Raw genomic sequence first — 24,011 nt, forward strand, 5'->3', positions numbered from 1 at the left:
TGAATTATTTCACATATTTCTATAGGTATTTTGTTGTATAAACTATGTAGGATTTGCATATTTCTCTCTTTCAGCAAAATTTGATCTTCTGGATCCATTCTCTTATCTCCGAGTATTATTATTATTATTTTTAACATCTTTATTGCAGTATAATTGCTTTACAATGGTGTGTTAGTTTCTGCTGTATAACAAAGTGAATCAGCTATACATATACATATACCCCCATATCTCCTCCCTCTTTTTTTTTTTTAACATCTTTATTGGGGTATAATTGCTTTACGATAGTGTATTAGTTTCTGCTTCATAACAAAGTGAATCAGTTATACATATGTTCCCATATCTCTTCCCTCTTGCGTCTCCCTCCCTCCCACCCTCCCTATCCCACCCCTCCAGGCGGTCACAAAGCACCGAGCTGATATCCCTGTGCTATGAGGCCGCTTCCCACTAGCTATCTACCTTACGTTTGTTAGTGTATATATGTCCATGCCTCTCTCTCGCTTTGTCACAGCTCACCCTTCCCCCTCTCCGTATCCTCAAGTCCGTTCTCCAGTAGGTCTGTGTCTTTATTCCTGTCTTACCCCTAGGTTCTTCATGACATTTTTTTTCCTTAAATTCCATATATATGTGTTAGCATACGGTATTTGTCTTTCTCTTTCTGACTTACTTCACTCTGTATGACAGACTCTAGGTCTATCCACCACATTACAAATAGCTCAATTTCGTTTCTTTTTATGGCTGAGTAATATTCCATTGTATATATGTGCCACATCTTCTTTATCCATTCATCCGAAGATGGGCACTTAGGTTGTCTCCATCTCCAGGCTATCGTAAATAGATCTGCAATGAACATTTTGGTACATAAATCTTTTTGAATTACGGTTTTCTCAGGGTATATGCCCAGTAGTGGGATTGCTGGTCATATGGTAGTTCTATTTGTAGTTTTTTAGGAACCTCCATACTGTTCTCCATAGTGGCTGTAACAATTCACATTCCCACCAGCAGTACAGGAGTGTTCCCTTTTCTCCACAGCCTCCTCAGCATTTATTGTTTCTAGATTTTTTATGATGGCCATTCTGACTGGTGTGAGATGATACCTCATTGTAGTTTTGATTTGCATTTCTCTAATGATTAATGATGTTGAGCATTCTTTCATGTGTTTGTTGGCAGTCTGTATATCTTCTTTGGAGAAATGTCTATTTAGGTCTTCTGACCATTTTTGGATTGGGTTGTTTGTTTTTTTGTTATTGAGTTGCATGAGCTGCTTGTAAATTTTGGAAATTAATCCTTTGTCAGTTGTTTCATTTGCAAATATTTTCTCCCATTCTGAGGGTTGTCTTTTGGTCTTGTTTATGGTTTCCTTTGCTGTGCAAAAGCTTTGACGTTTCATTAGGTCCCATTTGTTTATTTTTGATTTTATTTCCATTTCTCTAGGAGGGGGGTCAAAAAGGATCTTGCTGTGATTTATGTCACAGAGTGTTCTGCCTTTGTTTTCCTCTAAGAGTTTGATAGTTTCTGGCCTTACATTTAGGTCCTTAATCCATTTTGAGCTTATTTTTGTGTATGGTGTTAGGGAGTGATCTAATCTCATACTTTTACATGTACCTGTCCAGTTTTCCCAGCACCACTTATTGAAGAGGCTGTCCTTTCTCCACTGTACATTCCTGCCTCCTTTATCAAAGGTAAGGTGACCATATGTGCGTGGGTTTATCTCTGGGCTTTCTATCCTGTTCCATTGATCTATCTTTCTGTTTTTGTGCCAGTACCATACTGTCTTGATTACTGTAGCTTTGTAGTATAGTCTGAAGTCAGGGAGCCTGATTCCTCCAGCTCCGTTTTTCGTTCTCAAGATTGCTTTGCCTATTCGGGGTCTTTTGTGTTTCCATACAAATTGTGAAATTTTTTGTTCTAGTTCTGTGAAAAATGCCAGTGGTAGTTTGATAGGGATCGCATTGAATCTGTAGATTGCTTTGGGTAGTAGAGTCATTTTCACAATATTCATTCTTCCAATCCAAGAACATGGTATATCTCTCCATCTATTTGTATCATCTTTAATTTCTTTCATCAGTGTCTTATAATCTTCTGCATACAGGTCTTTTGTTTCCTTAGGTAGGTTTATTCCTAGATACTTTATTCTTTTTGTTGCAATGGTAAATGGGAGTGTTTTCTTGATTTCACTTTCAGATTTTTCATCGTTAGTGTATAGGAATGCAAAAGATTTCTGTGCATTAATTTTGTATCCTGCAACTTTACCAAATTCATTGATTACCTCTAGTAGTTTTCTGGTAGCATTTTTAGGATTCTCTATGTATAGTATCATGTCATCTGCAAACAGTGGCAGCTTTACTTCTTCTTTTCCAATTTGGATTCCTTTTATTTCCTTTTCATCTCTGATTTCTCTGGCTAAAACTTCCAAAACTATATTTGAATAAGAGTGGTGAGAGTGGGCCACCTTGTCTTGTTCCTGATCTTAGTGGAAATGCTTTCAGTTTTTCACCATTGGGGATGATGTTGGCTGTGGGTTTGTCATATATGGCCTTGATTATGTTGAGGAAAGTTCCCTCTATGTGTACTTTCTGCAGGGTTTTTATCACAAATGGGTGTTGAATTTTGTCAAAAGCTTTCTCTGCATCTATTGAGATGATCATATTGTTTATCTCCTTCAATTTGTTAATATGGTTTATCACACTGATTGATTTGCATATATTGAAGAATCCTTGCATTCCTGGAATAAACCCCACTTGATCATTGTGTATGATCCTTTTAATGTGCTGTTGGATTCTGTTTGCTAGCATTTTGTTGAGGATTTTTGCATCTATGTTCATCAGTGATATTGGCCTGTAGTTTTCTTTCTTTGTGACATCCTTGTCTGGTTTTGGTATCAAGGTGATGGTGGCCTCATAGAAGGAATTTGGGGGTGTTCCTCCCTCTGCTATATTTTGGAAGAGTTTGAGAAGGATAGGTGTTAGCTCTTCTCTAAAGTTTTGATAGAATTCGCCTGTGAAGCCATCTGGTCCTGGGCGTTTGTTTGTTGGAAGATTTTTAATCACAGTTTCAATTTCAGTGCTTGTGATTGGTCTGTTCATATTTTCTATTTCTTCCTGATTCAGTCTTGGCAGGTTGTGCATTTCTAAGAATTTGTCCATTTCTTCCAGGTTGTCCATTTTATTGGCATAGAGTTGCTTGTAGTAATCTCTCATGATCTTTTTTATTTCTGCAGTATCAGTTGTTACTTCTCCTTTTTCATTTCCAATTCTATTGATTTGAGTCTTCTCCCTTTTTTTTTTTTGATGAGTCTGGCTAATGGTTTATCTATTTTATCTTCTCAAAGAAAGAACCAGCTTTTAGTTTTATTGATCTTTGCTATTGTTTCCTTCATTTCTTTTTCATTTATTTCTGATCGATTTTTATGATTTCTTTCCTTCTGCTAACTTTGGGGATTTTTTGTTCTTCTTTCTCTAATTGCTTTAGGTGCAAGGTTAGGTTGTTTATTCGAGTTGTTTCCTGTTTCTTAAGGTGGGCTTGTATTGCTATAAACTTCCCTCTTAGAACTGCTTTTGCTGCATCCCATAGGTTTTGGGTCGTCGTGTCTCCATTGTCATTTGTTTCTAGGTATTTTTTTATTTCCTGTTTGATTTCTTCAGTGATCACTTCGTTATTAAGTAGTGTATTGTTTAGTCTCCATGTGTTTGTATTTTTTACAGATCTTTTCCTGTAATTGACATCTAGTCTCATGGCGTTGTGGTCGGAAAAGGTACTTGATACAACTTCAATGTTCTTAAATTTACCAAGGCTTGATTTGTGACCCAAGATATGATTTGTGACCCAAGATATGATTTGTGACCCAAGATGTGACCCAAGAATGTTCCATGAGCACTTGAGATAAATGTGTGTATTCTCTTGTTTTTGGATGGAGTGTCCTATAAATATCAATTAAGTCCATCTTGTTTAATGTATCATTTAAAGCTTGTGTTTCCTTATTTATTTTCATTTTGGATGATGTGTCCATTGGTGAAAGTGCGGTGTTAAAGTCTCCTACTATGAATGTGTTACTGTCGATTTCCCCTTTTATGGCTGTTAGTATTTGCCTTATGTATTGAGGTGCTCCTATGTTGGGTGCATAAATATTTACAATTGTTATATCTTCTTTTTGGATCGATCCCTTGATCATTATGTAGTGTCCTTCTTTGTCTCTTCTAATAGTCTTTATTTTAAAGTCTATTTTGTCTGATATGAAAATTGCTAATCTAGCTTTCTTTTGGTTTCCATTTGCATGGAATATCTTTTTCCATCCCCTTACTTTCAGTCTATATGTGTCTGTAGGTCTGAAGTGGGTCTCTTGTAGACAGCATATATACAGGTATTGTTCTTGTATCCATTCAGCCAATCTGTGTCTTTTGGTGGGAGCATTTAGTCCATTTACATTTAAGGTAATTATTGATATGTATGTTTCTATTACCACTTTCTTAAGTGTTTTGGGTTTGTTATTGTAGGTCTTTTCCTTCTCTTTTGTTTCTTGCCTAGAGAAGTTCCTTTAGCATTTGTTGTAAAGCTGGTTTGTTGGTGCTGAACTCTCTCAGCTTTTGCTTGTCTGTAAAGGTTTTAATTTCTCCATCAAATCTGAATGAGATCCTTGCTGGGTAGAGTAATCTTGGTTGCAGGTTTTCACTTTCAGTATGTCCTGCCACTCCGTTCTGGCTTGCAGAGTTTTTGCTGAGAGATCAGCTGTTAACCTTATGGGGATTCCCTTGTGTGTTATTATTTGTTGTTTTTCCCTTGCTGCTTTTAATATGTTTTCTTTGTATTTAATTTTTGATAGTTTGATTAATATGTGTCTTGGCATATTTCTCCTTGGATTTATCCTGTATGGGACTCTCTGTGCTTCCTGGACTTGATTAACTCTTTCCTTTCCCATATTAGGGAAGTTTTCAACTATAATCTCTTCAAATATTTTCTCAGTCCCTTTCTTTTTCTCTTCTTCTTCTGGATCCCCTATAATTCGAATGTTGGTGCTTTTAATGTTGTCCCAGAGGTCTCTGTGAGTGTCCTCAGTTCTTTTCATTCTTTTTTCTTTATTCTGCTCTGCAGTAGTTATTTCCACTATTTTATCTTCCAGGTCACTTATCCATTCTTCTGCGTCAGTTATTCTGCTATTGATCCCACCTCGAGTAGTCCTTCTAGGTCCTTGTTAAATGTTTCTTGCATTTTGTCTATTCTATTTCCAAGATTTCAGATCATTATTCTGAATTCTTTTCCAGGTAGACTGCCTATTTCCTCTTCATTTGTTAGGTCTGGTGCGTTTTTAGCTTGCTCCTTCATCTGCTGTGTGTTTTTCTGTCTTCTCATTTTGCTTAACTTACTGTGTTTGGGGTCTCCTTTTTGCAGGCTGCATGTTCGTAGTTCCCATTGTTTTTGATGTCTGTCCCCAGTGGCTAAGGTTGGTTCAGTGGGTTGTGTAGGCTTCCTGGTGGAGGGGACTACTGCCTGTGTTCTGGTGGATGAGGCTGGATCTTGTCTGTCTGGTGGGCAGATCCAAGTCTGGTGGTGTGTTTTGGGGTGTCTGTGGACTTATGGTTTTAGGCAGCCTCTCTGCTAATGGGTGGGGTTGTGTTCCTGTCTTGCTAGTTGTTTGGCATAGGATGTCCAGCACTGTAGCTTGCTGGTCGTTGAGTGAAGCTGGGTGCTGGTGTTGAGATGGAGATTTCTGGGAGATTTTCGCTGTTTGATATTATGTGGAGCTGGGAGGTCTCTTGTTGACCAGTGTCCTGAAGATAGCTCCCCCACCTCAGAGGCACAGCACTGACTCCTGGCTGCAGCACCAAGAGCCTTTCATCCACAGGCCTCAGAATAAAAGGGAGAAAAAGTAGAGAGAAAGAATTAGTAGAAGTAGGAAGAAAGAAAGAAAGGAGGGAAGGAAGGAAGAAAGAAAGAAGAAAAGGAAAGAAGGAAAGAAAGGAGGGAGGGAGGGATGGTGGGAGGAAGGAAGGAAAAAAGAAAGATAAAGTAAAATAAAATAAATGTAATAAAGTTATTAAATTAAAAATTATTAAGAATAAAAAATTAGAAAAACAAAAATGGACGGATAGAACCTTAGGACAAATGGTGGAAGCAAAGCTATACAGACAAAAATCTCACACAGAAGCATACACATACACACTCACAAAAAGAGGAAAAGGGGAAAAAATCATAAATCTTGTTCTCAAAGTCCACCTCCTCAATTTGGGATGATTCGTTGTGCATTCATGTATTCCACAGATGCAGGGCACATCAAGTTGATTGTGGAGCTTTAATCCGCTGCTTCTGAGGCTGCTGGTAGAGGTTTCCCTTTCTCTTCTTTGTTCTCACAGCTCCCAGGGGCTCAGCTTTGGATTTGGCCCCGCCTCTGTGTGTAGGTCGCTGGAGGGTGTCTGTTTTTCGCTCAGACAGGACGCGGTTAAAGGAGCCGCTGATTCGGGGGCTCTGGCTCACTCAGGCCGGAGGGGAGGGAGGGGCGTGGAGTGTGGGGCGAGCCTGCGGCGCCTGAGGCACGCCATGTGTTCTTCTGGGGAAGTTGTCCCTGGATCCCGGGAACCTGGCGGTGGCGGGCTGCACAGCCTGCCCGGAATAGGGGTGTGGAGAGTGACCTGTGGTCGCACACAGGCCCCTTGGTGGCGGCAGCAGCAGCCTTAGTGTCTCCTGCCCGTCTCTGAGGTCCGTGCTTTTAGCCGCGGCTCGCGCCCGTCTCTGGAGTTCCTTTAAGCAGCGCTCTTAATCCCCTCTCCTCGCCCACCAGGAAACAAAGAGGGAAGAAAAAGTCTCTTGCCTCTTCGGCAGCTCCAGACCTTTTCCCGGACTCCCTCCCGGTTAGCCGTGGTGCACTAGCCCCTTCAGGCTGTGTTCACGCAGCCAACCCCAGTCCTCTCCCTGCGCTCTGATCTAAGCCTGAGCCTCAGCTCCCAGCCCCACTGGCCCCGGCGGGTGAGCAGACAAGCCTCTCGGGCAGGTGAGTGCTGGTTGGCACCGATCCTCTGTGCGGGAATCTCTCCGCTTTGCCCTCCGCACCCCTGTGGCTGTGCTCTCCTCCGTGGCTCCGAAGCTCCCCCCTCCGCCACCCGCAGTCTCCGCCTGCGAAGGGGCTTCCTAGTGTGTGGAAACCTTTGCTCCTTCACAGCTCCCTCCCACTGGTGCAGGTGCCGTCCCTATTCTTTTGTCTCTGTTTTTTCTTTTTTCCTTTTGCTCTACCCAGGTACGTGGGTAGTTTCTTGCCTTTTGGGAGGTCTGAGGTCTTGTGCCAGCCTTCAGTAGGTGTTCTGTAGGAGTTGTTCCACGTGTAGATGTATTTCTGGTATATCTGTCGGGAGGAAGGTGATCTCCGTGTCTTACTCTTCCGCCATATTCCCCTCCGAGCCGAGTATTATTATTAAGATTACATAGCACTCCCACTTGTGAGAGCACCAGAATCACAAGTAACTGCTGAACAATCATCGACAGGAAGACACTGGAACTCACCAAGAAAGATACCCCAAAGACAAAGGAGAAGCCACAATGAGGTGGTAGGAGGGGCGCAATCACAATAAAATCAAATCTCATAACGGCTGGATGAGTGACTCACAAACTGGAGAACACATACCACAGAAGTCCACCCACTGCAGTGATGGTTCTGAGCCCCACATCAGGCTTCTGAACCTGGGGGTCTGACAACGGAAGGAGGAATTCCTAGAGAATCAGACTTTGAAGGTTAGCAGGACTTGATTGCAGGACTTTGACAGGACTGGAGGAAACAAAGACTCCACTCTTGGAGGGCACACACAAAGTAATGTGTACATCGGGACCCAGGGGAAGGAGCAGTGACCCCAGGGGAGACTGAACCAGACCTACCTGCTAGTGTTTGAGGGTCTCCTGCTGAGGCAGGGGGTGGCTGTGGCTCACTGTGGGGACAAGGATACTGGCAGCAGAAGTTCTGGGAAGTACTCCTTGGCGTGAGCCCTACCAGAGTCCTCCATTAGCCCCAGGAAAGAGCTGAGTAGGCTCCAGTGTTGGTCGCCTCAGGTCAAACAACCAACAGGGAGGGAACTCAGCCCCACCCATCAGCAGAAAGCGGATTAAAGTTTTACTGAGCTCTGCCCAGCAGAGCAAACCCAGCTCTACCCACCACCAGTCCCTCCCATCAGGAAGCTTGCACAAGCCTCTTAGATAGCCTCATCCACCAGAGGGCAGACAGCAGAAGCAAGAAGAACTACAATTCTGCAGCCTGTGGGACGAAAACCACATTCACAGAAAGGTAGACAAAATGAAAAGGCAGAGGACTATGTACCAGATGAAGGAACAAGATAAGACCCCAGAAAAACGTCTAAATGACATAGAGATAGGCAGCCTTCCAGAAAAAGGATTCAGAACAATGATAGTGAAGATGATCCAGGACCTCGGAAAAAGAATGGAGGCAAAGATCGAGAAGATATAAGAAATGTTTAACAAAGGCCTAGAAGAATTAAAGAACAAACACCTAGAAGAATTAAAGAACAAACAAACAGAGTTGAACAATGGAACAACTGACATGAAAAATACACTAGAAGGAATCAGTAGCAGAATAACTGAGGCAGAAGAATGGATAAGTGACCTGAAGACAGAATGTGAAATTCACTGCCATGGAACAGGATAAAGAAAAAAGAATGAAAAAAAATGAAGACAGCTTAAGAGACCTCTGGGACAACATTAAACACAAGAACATTTGCATTATAGGAGTCCCAGAAGGAGAAGAGAGAGAGAAAGGACCAGAGAAAATGTTTGAAGAGATTATAGTCGAAAACTTCCTTAACATGGGAAAGGAAATAGCCACCCAAGTCCAGGAAGCAAGAGAGTCTCAGGCAGGATAAACCTAAGGAGAAACATGGTGAGACACACAGTAATCAAATTGACAAAAATTAAAGACAAAAATTATTGAAAGCAACAAGGGAAAAACGACAAATAACACACAAGGGAACTACCATAAGGTTAACAGCTGATTCCTCAGCAGAAAGTCTACAAGCCAGAAGGGAGTGGCACGATATATTTAAATTGATGAAAGGGAAGAAACTACAACGAAGATCACTCTACCTGGCAAGGATCTCATTCAGATTCGACAGAGAAATCAACAGTTTTACAGACAAGCAAAAGCTAAGAGAATTCAGCAACACCAAACCAGCTCTACAACAAATGCTGAAGGAACTTCTCGAAGTGGGAAACACAAGAGAAGAAAAGGACCTACAAAACCAAACCCATGACAATTAAGAAAATGGTAATAGGAGCATACATATTGATAATTACCTTAAATGTGAATGTATTAAATGCTCCAACCAAAAGATACAGGCTTGCTGAATGGATTAAAAAACAAGACCCATATATATGCTGTCTACAAGAGACCCACTTCAGACCTAGCGACACATTCAGACTAAAAGTGAGGGGATGGAAAAAGAGATTCCATGCAAATGGAAATCAAAAAAAAGGTGGAGTAACAATACTCATATCAGATAAAATAGACTTTAAAGAATGTTACAAGCGACAAGGAGGGCACTACATAATGATCAAGGGATCTATCCAAGAAGAAGATATAAAAATTATAAATATATATGCACCCAACAGAGGAGCACCTCAATACATAAGGCAACTGCTAACAGCTCTAAAAGAGGAAATCAACAGTAACACAATAATAGTGGGGAACTTTAACACCTCACTTACACCAATGGATAGATCATCCAGACAGAAAATTAATAAGGAAACGCAAGGTTTTTGTTTTGTTTTTTTTTTTTTTTTTGCAGTACACAGGCCTCTCACTGCCGTGGCCTCTCCCGTTTGGAGCACAGGCTCCGGACGCGCAGGCCCAGCGGCAATGGCTCACGGGCCCAGCTGCTCCGCGGCATGTGGGATCTGCCCGGACTGGGGCACGAACCCACATCTCCTGAATCGGCAGGCAGACTCTCAACCGCTGCGCCACCAGGGAAGCCCAGGAAACACAAGTTTTAAATGACACAATAGACCAGATATATTTAATTGATATTTATAGGACATACCATCTGAAAACAGCAGATTACACTTTCTTCTCAAGTGCACACGGAACATTCTCCAGGATACATCACATCTTGGGTCAGAAATCAAGCCACGGTAAATTTAAGAAAATTGAAATCATATCAAGCATCTGTTCGGACCACAACGCTATGAATTAGAAATAAATTACAGGGAGAAAAGAGTAAAAAACACAAACACATGGAGGCTAAACAATACGTTACTAAATAACGAAGAGATCACTGAAGAAATCAAAGAGGGAATCAAAACATACTTAGAGACAAATGACAATGAAAACATGACAATCCAAAACCTATAGGATGCAGCAAAAGCAGTTCTAAGAGGGAAGTTTATACCAATGCAATCCTACCTCAAGAAACAAGAAAAATCTCAAATAAACAATCTAACCTGACACCTAAAGGAACTAGAGAAAGAAGAACAAACAAAACCCAAAGTTAGTAGAAGGAAAGAAATCATAAAGATCAGAGCAGAAATAAATGAAATAGAAACAAAACAATAGCAAAGATCAATAAAAGTTCTCAAAGCTGGTTCTTTGAGAAGATAAACAAAATTGATAAACCTTTAGCCAGACTCCTCAAGAAAAAGAGGGAGCGTACTCAAATCAATAAAATTAGAAATGAAAAAGGAGAAGTTAACAACAGACACCGCAGAAATACAAAGCATCATAAGAGACTACTACAAGCAACTCCATGCCAATAAAATGGACAACCTGGAAGAAATGTACAAATTCTTAGGAAGGTGTAACCTTCCAAGACTGAACCAGGAAGAAACAGATAATATGAACAGACGAATCACAAGTAATGAAATTGAAACTGTGATTAAAAATCTTCCAACAAACAAAAGTCCAGGTCCAGATGGCTTCACAGGTGAATTCTATCAAACATTTAGAGAAGAGCTAACACCCACCCTTCTCAAGCTCTTCCAAAAAATTGCAAAGGAACACTTCTAAACTCATTCTACGAGGCCACCATCAACTTGATACCAAAACCAGACACAGAAACTATAAAAAAAGAAAATTACAGAATATCACTGATGAATATAGATGCAAAAGTCCTTAACAAAATACTAGCAAACAAACAGAATCCAACAACACATTAAAAAGATCATACACCATGATGAAGTGGGGTTTATCCCAGGGATGCAAGGATTCTTCACCACACGCAAATCAATCAATGTGATACACCATATTAACAAACTGAAGAATAAAAGCCATATGATCATTTCAATAGATGCAGAAAAAGCTTTTGACAAAATTCAACCCATTTATGATAAAAACTCTCCAGAAAGTGGGCATAGAGGGAACCTACATCAACATAGTAAAGGCCATATATGACAAACCCACAGCAAACATCATTCTCAATGGTGAAAAACTGAAAGCATTTCCTCTAAGATCAGGAGTAAGACAAGGATGTCCACTCTCACCGCTATTATTCAACATAGTTTTGGAAGTCCTAGCCATGGCATACAAATTGGAAAAGAAGAAGTAAATCTGTCACTGTTTGCAGATGACATGATACTATACATAGAGAATCCTAAAGATGCCAACAGAAAACTACTAGAGCTAATCAATGAATTTGGTAAAGTTGCAGGATACAAAATGCATGCACAGAAATCTCTTGCATTCCTATACACTAACAATGAAAGATCAGAAAGATAAACTAAGGAAACAGTCTCATTCACCATTGCAACAAAAAGAATAAAATACCTAGGAATAAACCTACCTAAGAATTGGGAGACTGGGATTGACATATATACACTAATATGTATAAGATGGATAACTAATAAGAACCTGCTGAATAAAAAACAAAACAAAACAAAAACCTACCTAAGGAGGTGAAAGACCTGTACTCAGAAAACTATAAGACATGGATGAAAGAAATCAAAATGACAGAAACAGATGAAGAGAAATACCATGTTCCTGGATTGGAAGAATCAATATTGTGAAAATGAGTATACTACCCAAAGCAATCTACAGAGTCAATGCAATCCCTATCAAATTACCAATGGCATTTTTTACAGAACTAGAACAAAAGATCTTCAAATTTGTATGGAGACACAGAAGACCCCGAATAGCCAAAGCAATCTTGAGGGAAGAAACCGGAGCTGGAGAAATCAGGCTCCCTGACTTCAGACTATACTACAAAGCTACAGTAATCAAGACAATATCGTACTGGTACAAAAACAGAAATATAGATCAATGGAACAGGATAGAAAGCCCAGAGATAAAACCATGCACCTATGGTCAACTAATCTATGACAAAGGAGGCAAGGATATACAATGGGGAAAAGACAGAGTCTTTAATAAATTCAGCTGGGAAATTCAACTGGACAGCTACATGTAAAAGAATGAAATTAGAACACTCCCTAACCCATACACAAAAATAAACTCAAAATGGATTAAAGACCTAAATGTAAGACTGGACACTATAAAACTGTTAGAGGAAAACATAGGACGAACACTCTTTGACATAAATCACACCAAGATCTTTTTGACCCACCTCCTAGAGTAATGGAAATAGAAACAAAAAGAAACAAACAGGACCTAATGAAACTTACAAGTTTTTGCACAGCAAAGGAAACTACAAACAAGATGAAAAGACAACCCTCAGGATGTGTTAAAATATTTGCAAACGAATTAACGGACAAAGGATTAATCTCCAAAATATATTAACAGCTCATGCAACTCAATAATGAAAAAAAACAACCCACTCAAAAAGTGGGCAGAAGACCTAAATAGACATCTCTCTAAAGAAGACATACAGATGGCCAAGAAGCACATGAAAAGCTGCTCAACATCACTAATTATTAGAGAAATGCAAATCAAATCTACAATGAGATATCACCTCACACCAGTTAGAATGGGCATCATCAGAAAATCTATAAACAACAAATGCTGGACACGGTATGGAGAAAAGGGACCCCTCTTGCACTGTTGGTGGGAATGTAAATTGATACAGCCACTATGGAGAACAGTACGCAGCTTCCTTAAAAAAACTAAAAATAGAATTACCATATGACCCGGCAATCCCACTACTGGGCATATACCCAGAGAAAACCATAACTCAAAGAGGCACATGAACCCCAATGTTCATTGCAGCACTATTTACAATAGGCAGGTCATGGAAGCAACCTAAATGCCCGACAGATGAATGGATAAAGAAGATGTGGTATGTGTATGTGTATATGTGTATGTGTGTATATATATATATATATATATATATGTATACCATGGAATATTAGCCATAAAAAGGAACGAAATTGGGTCATTTGTAGACACGTGGAAAGATCTAGAGACTGTCATACAGAGTGAAGTAAGTCAGAAAGAGAAAATCAAATATCGTGTATTAACGCATACATACGTAATCTAGAAAAATGGTACAGATGAACCGGTTTACAAGGCAGAAATAGAGACACAGATGTAGAGAACAAACTTATGGACACCAAGAGGGGAAAGTTGTGGGGGGGGGTGTTGGTGGTGGGATGAATTGGGAGATTGGGATTGACACGTATACACTAATATGTATAAAACAGATAACTAATAAGAACCTGCTATATAAAAAATAAAATTAAATATAAAAATTCACACCCCCCAAAATAAAGGATTATATTTATTAAAAACCAAAAAGATTACATAGCATCCTTCAGTTTTTTAATGTGATTCTGGGAAACTCTTTGTCCCCAAGATGCCACATGTCTGAGCCTGTGACTATTTGCCCAGTAGCTTACCATGACTAATGACTAGATGATACACTTAAGGAGATGGGCAAATCTTTCAGGCTGACTTTCTCCGATTGTTACTACCTAAAGCATCTGCTCTGATACTACTTCCTGTTAGTTATTGTCAATTTACTAGAATCCAGCTGCTTCCAACACTTGTGCCCGTCCATTGCTTACTCAGATTCTGAAACTTCACTCAAAATTCCCCCCGGGGAGCTCCTGGGGGCCTCTGTGAAACAGGGGTCTGAGATCATCCCTGTGTATGAGATGCTGCTAGAAAAACCAAAGACAGAGTTGCACATCTCCAGGAATGAAGAACTTCCATGTCTGAGGGGATCAAGCAGCTCTTGAAAGATGTACTCACTGTTAACCCACAGAACTGATCTGATGCCTTTGAACTTGAAACCAAAATGAACCAAGTCACATGCACTGTTTAAAATTCAGGACACGGCATCTTGGGTGTTTTAAAACTAGGTGAGTGTACTCTTTCTGATCTGCATGCACACTTACTGGACTGGACTCTTCATCCCGGGCCCTCGGGTGGACCCTGTGGAGTTGTGGGAAATGCCAGATTGAAGAGAACTTTGTTATCAAAGATCCCTCCAAGTCTTGATCCCAAAATGTGGGATCATTTGAATATAAATTGGAAAATCTAGTGAAGTCTGAGTGGCAGTTGCATTTGAGCTGAGTCTCCTATGTTTTTTTTTTTTTTTTTTTTTTTTGCGGTACGCGGGCCTCTCACTGTTGTGGCCTCTCCCGTTGCAGAGCACAGGCTCCGGACATGCAGGCTCAGCAGCCATGGCTCATGGGTCCAGCCGCTCCGTGGCATGTGGGATCTTCCCGGACCAGGGCACGAACCCGTGTCCCCTGCATTGGCGGGCGGACTCTCAACCACTGCGCCACCAGGGAAGCCCCTCCTATGTTTTTTAGAAACACTTTCTCATCGTAATTAATCAATGCTCACCATAGAAAATGCGGGGAAAAAAGCGACCTAAATCTCATTAGGATATGTCTCTTTTTTCTCACAAGCCTATTTCTTGCTTTCTATAGCTCAGCCAGCACCAAAGGGGCAGTGTGAGGAAAATGAATGTCATTGAGAATAATATGCTCACGTTAGTATAAATCTGAATTCGTTTTATGACTTTGGTCTTCATGTTTGAATGAAAAGATACATATTCTGCTCAACAGTGTCAAGTAAGGACATTGAATTTATGTCATAGATATAAGATAGAAGTATTTTCTGGAATAAGAGCCACCATTTATTTAGTACCTATTATGTGCTGGGAGAAATTAACTAAATCAGTTCCTAATTTGAACCTTGTGAGAAATGCTACCATTTTGTTGATGGAGATTCAGAGAGGTTGAAATATCTTTGCTGCTACAATACTACACTACACTATTTATCATATTCTATTGGCTCATCAGATCTGCAGACTTAGAAATAAAGCATTGCTCACAGAGACAAGTGGTCTCAGACTTTGGTTTCCCTTTAAATTTGCTTTTATTCCTTCATTCTCATTCATTTATCCTCCTTTTCAAAAATATTCACTGACTGCCTCTTACATGGCATATTTTACTGGGACAAATATATGAAAATGATCTTTAAACTTTGAAGAAGATCATAATTCCCTGGGATACATGTTAAAAATGCAAACACACAGGCTCCAGACCTACTATATTAGACTTCTGGGAGGAGGAGAGGAACTGAAGCCAGCGAACATTTATGTATTGTTAGCAAACTCTTAGTTGATTACAGATTACTGTTACAGGAGTAACATAATCTCTTAAGTATCAAGATAAAGAAAGATTTTATTAACAAACATTTTGAAATCCCATAAGCCAGTTAATTTTACCACAAGTCATAGGATGCTACAATATTTCATTTCCTATAACACACAAATTTATGCTAATTTCTCTTCTTGGTGAACTCCTAAGCTGGTAGCCTTGGTGTGTCAATTAAGCCCTCTAAAAATCTCATTGCTAGAAGAGAGAAAAACCATGTTACCCATAATTTAATAAGAATCAGATTTGCATCCAACTAAAGAACACTGTAATTCCTGTGTCTTCAAAAGTTCTTAGGGAAGAATAAACATTTTACAGAAAATATTTTGATCTAAAGTTTTATATTCAGTTAAACTAGCTTTCAAGTGTAAAAGCATATATTAGACATATTCAGATATGTAAGGTAAGACATGTTTGCTAGTATTCTTTCTAAAAAATTACTTCTGTGGTACTGCATAAATATCAAAAAGAAATCCTAAAGTGAGAAAACATTACCAAAGCACGTGGCCATGCAAGGAAATCCTAAGGAACTACGTGAGGAATATAAGAAAATTATACAATTTGTGGTCCTATCTCAGGTTCTTATGCCAGAGGACCCAGATTTTCTCTCATTTCAGGTGCACAGGCTTACGTTCAGAAACTGGGTCTGAAGTTATGAATTTCCACTACAGTGACTCAAGTCATTTTTCCACTCACCAGACCTAGAGTTTTGTTTTGTTTTGTTTGATCATATTCCTCAGGATACACTTTATATGTTTTCTAATATATTTTATTCTTAGGGACACAGTGATTAACTAGCCACAACCATGGATCCTTCTAGATCAGAAACTGTTTCTTCTTTCTATTATAGTAATTGTTCCCATTGTTCCCATCTTTTCTCTGAAGGTTAGATGTTACTATCTGTTCTTTGCCTCTGTGGCGTTCTCTTGTTTCTACTGCAATCAGTGAATTCAACTCTGTGGCAGCATCTCCCACCTGTAGAGGACAGCCACCACTGAGCTCCCTGTACCCGTGTGTTTCCTAGTGTCTTCAGGAGGGAAGTTTCTGAATCCCCTCCATGGATTTCATTGATGGTTGCTGAATAGGTTGCACATAATTGATCCACCTCAAGATTCCCATCTCCCTGAGCGTCTGAATTTCCTCCTCTAAAGCATGCCAGGGAAGTTCCAGCATCTGAGGCACACTGAATAGAGGTCATTATTGAGACAGGGCTTCAATTAGCCAACCAAACTGTCACTGATTGCTACTCAAAATTTATACATTAAAACTAGAATCACAGGAATTCCCTGGTGGTCCAGTGGTTAGGACTCCATGCTCTCACTGTCAAGGGCCCGGGGTTGGATCCCTTGTTTGTTGGAGAACTAAGATTCCACATGCTGTGCAGCCAAAAGGAAAAAAAAAAAAACCCAAAAACTAGAATCACAGAGAGCACCAATGGCTTAATTCAAACACGTCTAACCTTATGTTCCATCATATTTGACCACCATCATCAGAAATCATTTACACCTGTATTCCCCAGATTTTTATTGAAATATATTAGCAAAGTTTTGTGAGCTCTTTAGCATATTCACTCTCTTTTTCCTAAGTGGTATATGTGCCAAATCCTTTCTCCCTCTGGGACATTCTGAGATCTGATTTTTTTATGAACCTGAAAACAGAGAGAAGTGGTAGAAAAAGTAAGGAAGGATAAGAGGCCTTCCCCAGGGAACAAACAACTAAAGAAAGGTTTTAATGAAAGGGAGGCAGTTTACTTAGACATGTGAGGCGGTGGCTGCTTCTAGCAAGGGTGACTTGGAGGGGCTGAGAGAAATGTTTCTCAGACTTGTCTGTGTCTGCCCAAATATTCCCATTCCAAGTCTAAGGATCACATTCCTTTCTGACCAGTGCCCATTCTTGTTATGGAAGACTTGGAGAGTCAGGCATTTAACTAGCTTGTAATTTTGCAAATCACATAATTAAATTTGGCATTTTATCCTTAGCCATGGTGGCAGGCAGAACAGTGACCCCCGAGATGTTCATGACCTTATGGTCAGAACTTGTGAATTTGTTACCTTACATGCCAAATGGACTTTAGAGATGTGACTAAGTTAATAATCTTGAGATGTAGAGATTATTCAGGATTATTCAGATAGACCCACTGTAATCACAAGAGTCTTATAAGTGAAAGAGGGAAGCATGAAAGTCAAGGTCAGAGTCAGAAAGAGAGATCTGAGATGCTTCTGGCTGGTTATCAAGAAGAATGTGGCCATGTACCAGAAATATAAGTGGTCTCTAGAAGCTAGAAAGGCAAGGAAATGTATTTTCCCTAGAGTTTCCAGAAAGAACACAACCCTGATGACACAAATTGACTTTTTTTAAATTGAAGTACAGTTGATATATGACATTATTTTAGTTTCAGGTGTATAGCATAGTGATTCAGTATTTTTATAGATTATAAAAAGTTTTATAGACTATTAAAAGTTTTTACAAAATAATGGCTATAATTCCCTTTGCTGTAAAATATAACTTTGTTGCTCTTCTATTTTACATATAGTAGTTTGTATCTCTTAATCCCATACCCCTGTCTTGCCCCTCCCCCTTCCCTCCCCCACTGGTAACCACAGTCTGTTTCTGTCTTGCTCTATATATTCCTTTGCTTTATTTTTTAGATTCCACATCAAGTGATATCATACAGTGTTTGTCTTTTTCTGTCTGACTTATTTCACTGAGCATAATATTCTCTAGGTCCACCCATCTTGCTACAAATGGCAGAATTTCATTCTTTTTTTAATGGTTGAGTAATATTCCATTGTATATATACATGCATATATGCATGGTCACTTGGGTTCCTTCCATATCTTGGCTAATGTTAAGTAGTGCTGCTACGAACACTGGGGTGCATGTATCTTTTCGAAATAGTGTTTTCAGTTTTTTCCGGATTCATATCCAGGAGTGGGACTGCTCAATAAAGAGTAGAGAAAGAATCAGAGGCATATGTAGAATAACTAGTATAAAATATAAACATATTATTTAGAATCCTGATAATAATTAATACAAGAATTGAAAACAAACATGGATAAATATGGGGCCACCAAGAGATGTGACACAAAATATTACAGGGGCTTGAGAGGAACTGGAACAGGGGAACTTCATGCTTTATTTAACTACTAAGAACCTGCTGAATAGCACAGGGAACTCTACTCATTACTCTGTAATGACCTATATGGGAATAGAATCTAAAAAAGAGTGGATATATGTCTATGTATAACTGATTCACTTTGCTGTACAGCAGGAACTAACACAACATTGTAAAGCAACTATATTCCAATTAAAAAAAAAAAAGAAAAATGGGGTTATTCTAAGTGTGCTACTTGAAGTTGATATGCATTTTTATTTTAATTTAATAAAAAATGAATCTGAATTAAAATTAATAAAAATTAATTAAAAAAACAATATCCAGTATTTATTGAAAACTTTAGAAAATGTTCATAAGTGACACAAATTAAGAAGATACAAAATATAAAGGCAGACTCCAGTACTGTAAAAAAATCTGAAAAACACCAAAAAGCATAGAGAAGGTAAATTAAAATCATGCAATTCCATTATCTAAAGAAAATCATTGCTGACATTTTGATGTATTCTTTCATTATCTCTCACTTCTCTCTTCACTTATGTGTATACATGCATGCATATGTATTTATATACCATATATATATATATAAGGGTAAATGCTGCTTTACGGATTTTTAAACTTAAAATACCTATTTAGAATTAAAATATTATTAGAAAATATATTTTAATGGCTACGTATTCTATGGTATTTACATACTCACATATACATCATATATATGTTTACAATATATATCCTCTATATCATATATATGTATATAGACATACAGATTACTTTAAAATTTTCAATATTATAAATAACACTGCAGTAAAGTCCCCTGTGTATAAATATCCATGTATATTTCATTGTTTCCTTTAGGTAAATCCTCACATTTATTTTTCATCTCCAAGTCTCCAATTCCTTGTGATCATTAATCACTGGCTTAAAATAACAGGTGTTTTCCCTTTCTACTATTTCCCCTGCTCCCACTTCCCAAAGCTGCCTTTTCTATCTTTCCCCCACCGCCACGTCCTCCAAGAACCTCAGAGTCAGTGCCTTCTCTGGGCATCTCACCTCGCTGTTCTTCCTGGCCTTTTTCACAGCACTGACCAGGATCCCGCATCCATTCTGGTCTGGTCTCACGGCCAGTACCAGCCTGGCTTGCCCTGACTGTCCTGTCTCAAATCTTTTCCCAGGAAAATCAATCTCTTTAGAGCTCTTTATACAGCCTCTGTCTTTCAAAGGGGTAAGAAAAAATTTCTGGGCATAGTGCCAGCAAGAGATCTCACACAGACAAACCAGACGTCCCACCTTCACCTCTTCCCAACCCTCATTTTTCCCTTCCCAATACTTCCTGTTTTTCTGTAGCTATGAGACGAGAGACGAAACTGTCCCGTTTAATATGTAAGAGCTCCTTGACAATCACATGGCTATTTCCCCTGTAAATACTTTTTTTCACCCCCTTAAATCATTTAATTAATTCTTTCTTGCCATCAGCGCTGAAGTTAAAAATCATACTGGGGAAAAAAACCCACTTATGTAGGCAACCCCTCAAAGTTATTCACGGTGGAGCTGATCTTTCAGATGATAAAAAAAAAATCAAAGATAGTGGCAATTCTGTTACATTCTAGACCTTGGGTTTCAACCTCATTCAGAGCAGTTTTTCAGCAATTTGTATTACTCGTTTTCATATAATCAAGCATGAGAAGAGATGTATTGGAATTTCTAGGGCCTGGATAATTATAATCACCTGCTTGTGTGTTCTATGAATTCTATGGGAGCAGAAAGCTCACTTATATCGATGGATCATCCTCTCTTAAGACCCAGGAAGGCACTGTGTGTACAGAGGTCACCACGGGGGAGGGAGGATCTGCCCTCAGCACCTGGGGGCCTTGCCTGGCAGGTGGTACAGTGACCTCTGGTGGAACAGAGGGCCAAAGAGCCATTATGGTCTGCAAGGGACAGCTGGGCCGGAACTCTTGAGGACTTTTATTTGCAAATTCCTTAAGAAGCACATCCTGCAATAAAATTTACCAGTGCCACTGAGGATGTAACCTATTGTATATTTATTTCAAATTGATCACAGGGAGATCAGCTTGGTGCTTTGTGACCACCTAGAGGGGTGAGATAGGGAGGGTGGGAGGGAGATGCAAGAGGGAGGAGATATGGGGATATATGTGTATGTATAGCTGATTCACTTTGTTATAAAGCAGGAACTAACACACCATTGTAAAGCAATTATACTCCAATAAAGATGTTAGAAAATAAAAAAAAAAAACATTTATATAAACACTTCTGACCTCATGCTTTTCTGACTCATTGCAATAGCTTTTTTTTTCCATGTGTGTAGGAATTTGTATATTTGTTTTTAAATCCTAACAAACGTTAATTAATTTGTTTACCTTTTATATTTCCACTTTCAAAAATGAAATGGAAATTGGCTGTATGAAGGGTATTGTTATGGGTTTAGATTAACAATACCAATATGAGTGTGTACAATACCAAATGATTAATAAACTTACCAACTCCAGCCACTGTTGAAGCATTCACTAGCTATGTGAACTGGCTGCTTATTCTTTCATTTTCTTCATTTGTAAAGTTGGAATGATAATAGTCACTTGCCTCATAGGATTGCAGTAATTACTCAAAGAGATAAGGCTGTAAAATTCTTAGTTCAGTGGCTGGCACATAGTCATCTGAGATAAATATTACTATTATTAGTTTTTCATTATTATAGTTTCATAATTATATTGTTATCAGACCTGTGCATGTCAGTGTGTTGACCAGCATCTCTACCCACACAAGGTTGTATAAACTTTTTTCAGTTATGTGTTTACCTTATTACTTTCCTGATTACCAAGAGTAATAATAATAATATATATTGTTTTTCACTTTATAGAGCGTTTTTATATTTTATCTCATCCTCACTACAACAAAGTGAGCCAGATACTATAAAAGTTCTACATCCCTTTAATAAGTTTAAGTGGTTTACAAAAGTCCCTTCACTTACTTATTCATATATTTTAAGCTTCCATTACTAATATCTTCTGTACTATTTTATGACCTTGCCCAACATTACAAGCAACGAAGTGGCAACACTCATATCTGAACACTATTCTTCTGATTCCAAATCTCATACACTCCGTTGCCTGTTGAATGACACTTGGCCATCTCAAAACTTGCCAACCATCTGTATCATGACCATGTGAAGTAATCGCAACTCATTTACTAACTTTAGGGTAGATCGCTCATAAACTCTCCCAAACTGGTAAGAACCTAACACTTTTAAAAGATCTCACAACATGATTTCACAACTTCCCTAAGTTCTGTGTTTTTATAAAATGACCTAAAATTACCTTTATGACAAAAAAAATTATAATTAGATTAAACTAAGTCCCTCATGCTTTAGTTTGAGTGAATACGTTGCATGCCAGATACAGAGACAAATAAAGCAGGTAGGATAGAAAAGTCTGGGCTGTGGAAAGAGTGTTGTTATTTTAGACCTGAAGAAAATGAGGGCAAGGGCCATGCAGAAATCTGAGAAAAGAGCACTTCTGGTAGATGGAACAGCAAATGCAAAAGCTCCAAGAATGAAGGACAGCGAGAAAAGCAGTGTGTCAGGAGCAGTATGGGCAGGAGAAAGTTCTAGATCAGTTCAGAGAGCCAAGAGGAAGGAGCAGATTTTGTGGGGTCTTGGGACCATTGGGTGGATTTTGTCTTTCACTCTGAGATGTGAAGACGTGGACGATTTGGGGCTGAGGTGTGGTACGATCGCGTCAGCTTTACAAGGTGAGAGTAAGGGACCGAAAGGGAGCTACTGCCTCGCCAGAGGTGACTTTCTCTACACCTTCACACTTTTGTATAGATCTTATTTCCTAACAATTTAAAAAAACAATTAGAACAAAATTGTTGATGGACTACCAAAAGCTGGCTTTCTTGACCTTTTAGAATAGTTATGGAATCAACTCTTCTGTATCTTACAGACATCCTGGATCTGTAAAACAGCAATCACACTACTTACTAAGTTAATGATTCCCTGACATCTTACATATTTTACCCCTTATTGCTGTTTGCTTGGTCTACTGAAATCATTATTAGTAATATATACATATAACTATGGGTGTACACTTGAAAGTAAATATACATTACTTTTTAAGTTAGTAAATATTCATTTTGTACCATGAATATATGATGATCTCATAGTAGACAGTGAGGTAATTAGAGAAATTATCAAGTACTGCAAACATCCAATTATAAGCACTTTGAGAGTAACAATCATATCTACCTAATCTTTATGTTTCTCTATCGACAGAAAAGCTCTTTGTATGCACCAAGTCTGGACCTATAACATGGAAGATTATGATCCACTAACCCTCCAGATGACAGAAGCAAAGGAAGTTAATTTGCTTGGGGTGAAAATAGTTAAGCAGATGTCATAATAACAGGTATGCAGGGGTAATGAAGAGTTTGAAAACTATCATTTTCTGTTTCTAGAAACTTTGGAGGCATTGACTTATTCCAAGAGAATTTTCGTGTCCTTATATTGAATTATCACTTTCTACCTAAAACCGCCATGATTGTTTTCTGTCACTTATCCTAGTTAAGACAACTTTCTATTCTTCTGATAACCCATTTCAACGTTATTAGGTCTAAAATCTGATTTAATGACAGATACAGCACACAGGATTAAACCAAACTTTACCAAAAGTCAAACAGGTTTGATTTGTTACTCCTTTTATTTAAGAGGCAATTTCAAATGTATGAATGGGCGATTAATTACAAAACACTGATGATGATTTACAAAGCCATCTTGGTTATTGCCCAATACTTTGTCCTTATCTTTATAGAGATTGGTTTTTTTAAAAATAAATAATCTGATCTTATGAAAAGTATTTCAGATACCATGCATTTCTATGTAATAGTCATCTTATTTAAATGTTAATAAAATCTGTTTGCATGTAGATTAAAAAAAATCAAAACATGAAAATATCAAAATGTCAATTTATAATACAGCGTTACAAGTGGATTAAAGTATAAAATGGAGTCATAATACACCAAGGCTTTTTTACTAGTTTATGAAATCTTCAGTTTAGTGAAGCTTAAATCAAGACCTAAAAATATTTGGAATTGTAACTAAGTTACAAACAAATAAATGGTCTACTCCCAGAGATCAGGAGTCTAATTGGAATTACTGACTCTCCATGGAGAGTCATTCTGCACACATTTATCCTGTAGTTACAGGGTTGCAAACAGTTTCTGTGTAAGTTTTTGTCTAGACTTATAAAAACTTTCAATAAAGCCATGGAGACATTCAATTGCTTCCTGTCTCACGGAAAAAGCTGTAGAACCCAAGTCATGCTGCCTGTTATAGGGTGATTTCTGAGTTTGT

At 38.7% G+C, this 24,011-nt stretch overlaps 1 long non-coding RNA gene across 1 annotated transcript in view; it reads left to right on the forward strand.

Annotated features, from left to right (window-relative positions):
• The window catches only part of LOC115853462 (uncharacterized), a 191,973-nt gene extending 168,694 nt beyond the window's left edge, over positions 1-23,279 (forward strand). Inside the window, exon 3 of the long non-coding RNA XR_004039588.2 lies at positions 22,935-23,279. This is a non-coding gene — a long non-coding RNA (uncharacterized lncRNA). The remainder of the gene's footprint in view (positions 1-22,934) is intronic.
• Positions 23,280-24,011: the final 732 nt, after the last annotated feature.

The sequence above is a fragment of the Globicephala melas genome, chromosome 18, assembly GCF_963455315.2.
Source record: "Globicephala melas chromosome 18, mGloMel1.2, whole genome shotgun sequence".
NCBI classification, from domain to species: Eukaryota; Metazoa; Chordata; class Mammalia; order Artiodactyla; family Delphinidae; genus Globicephala; species Globicephala melas.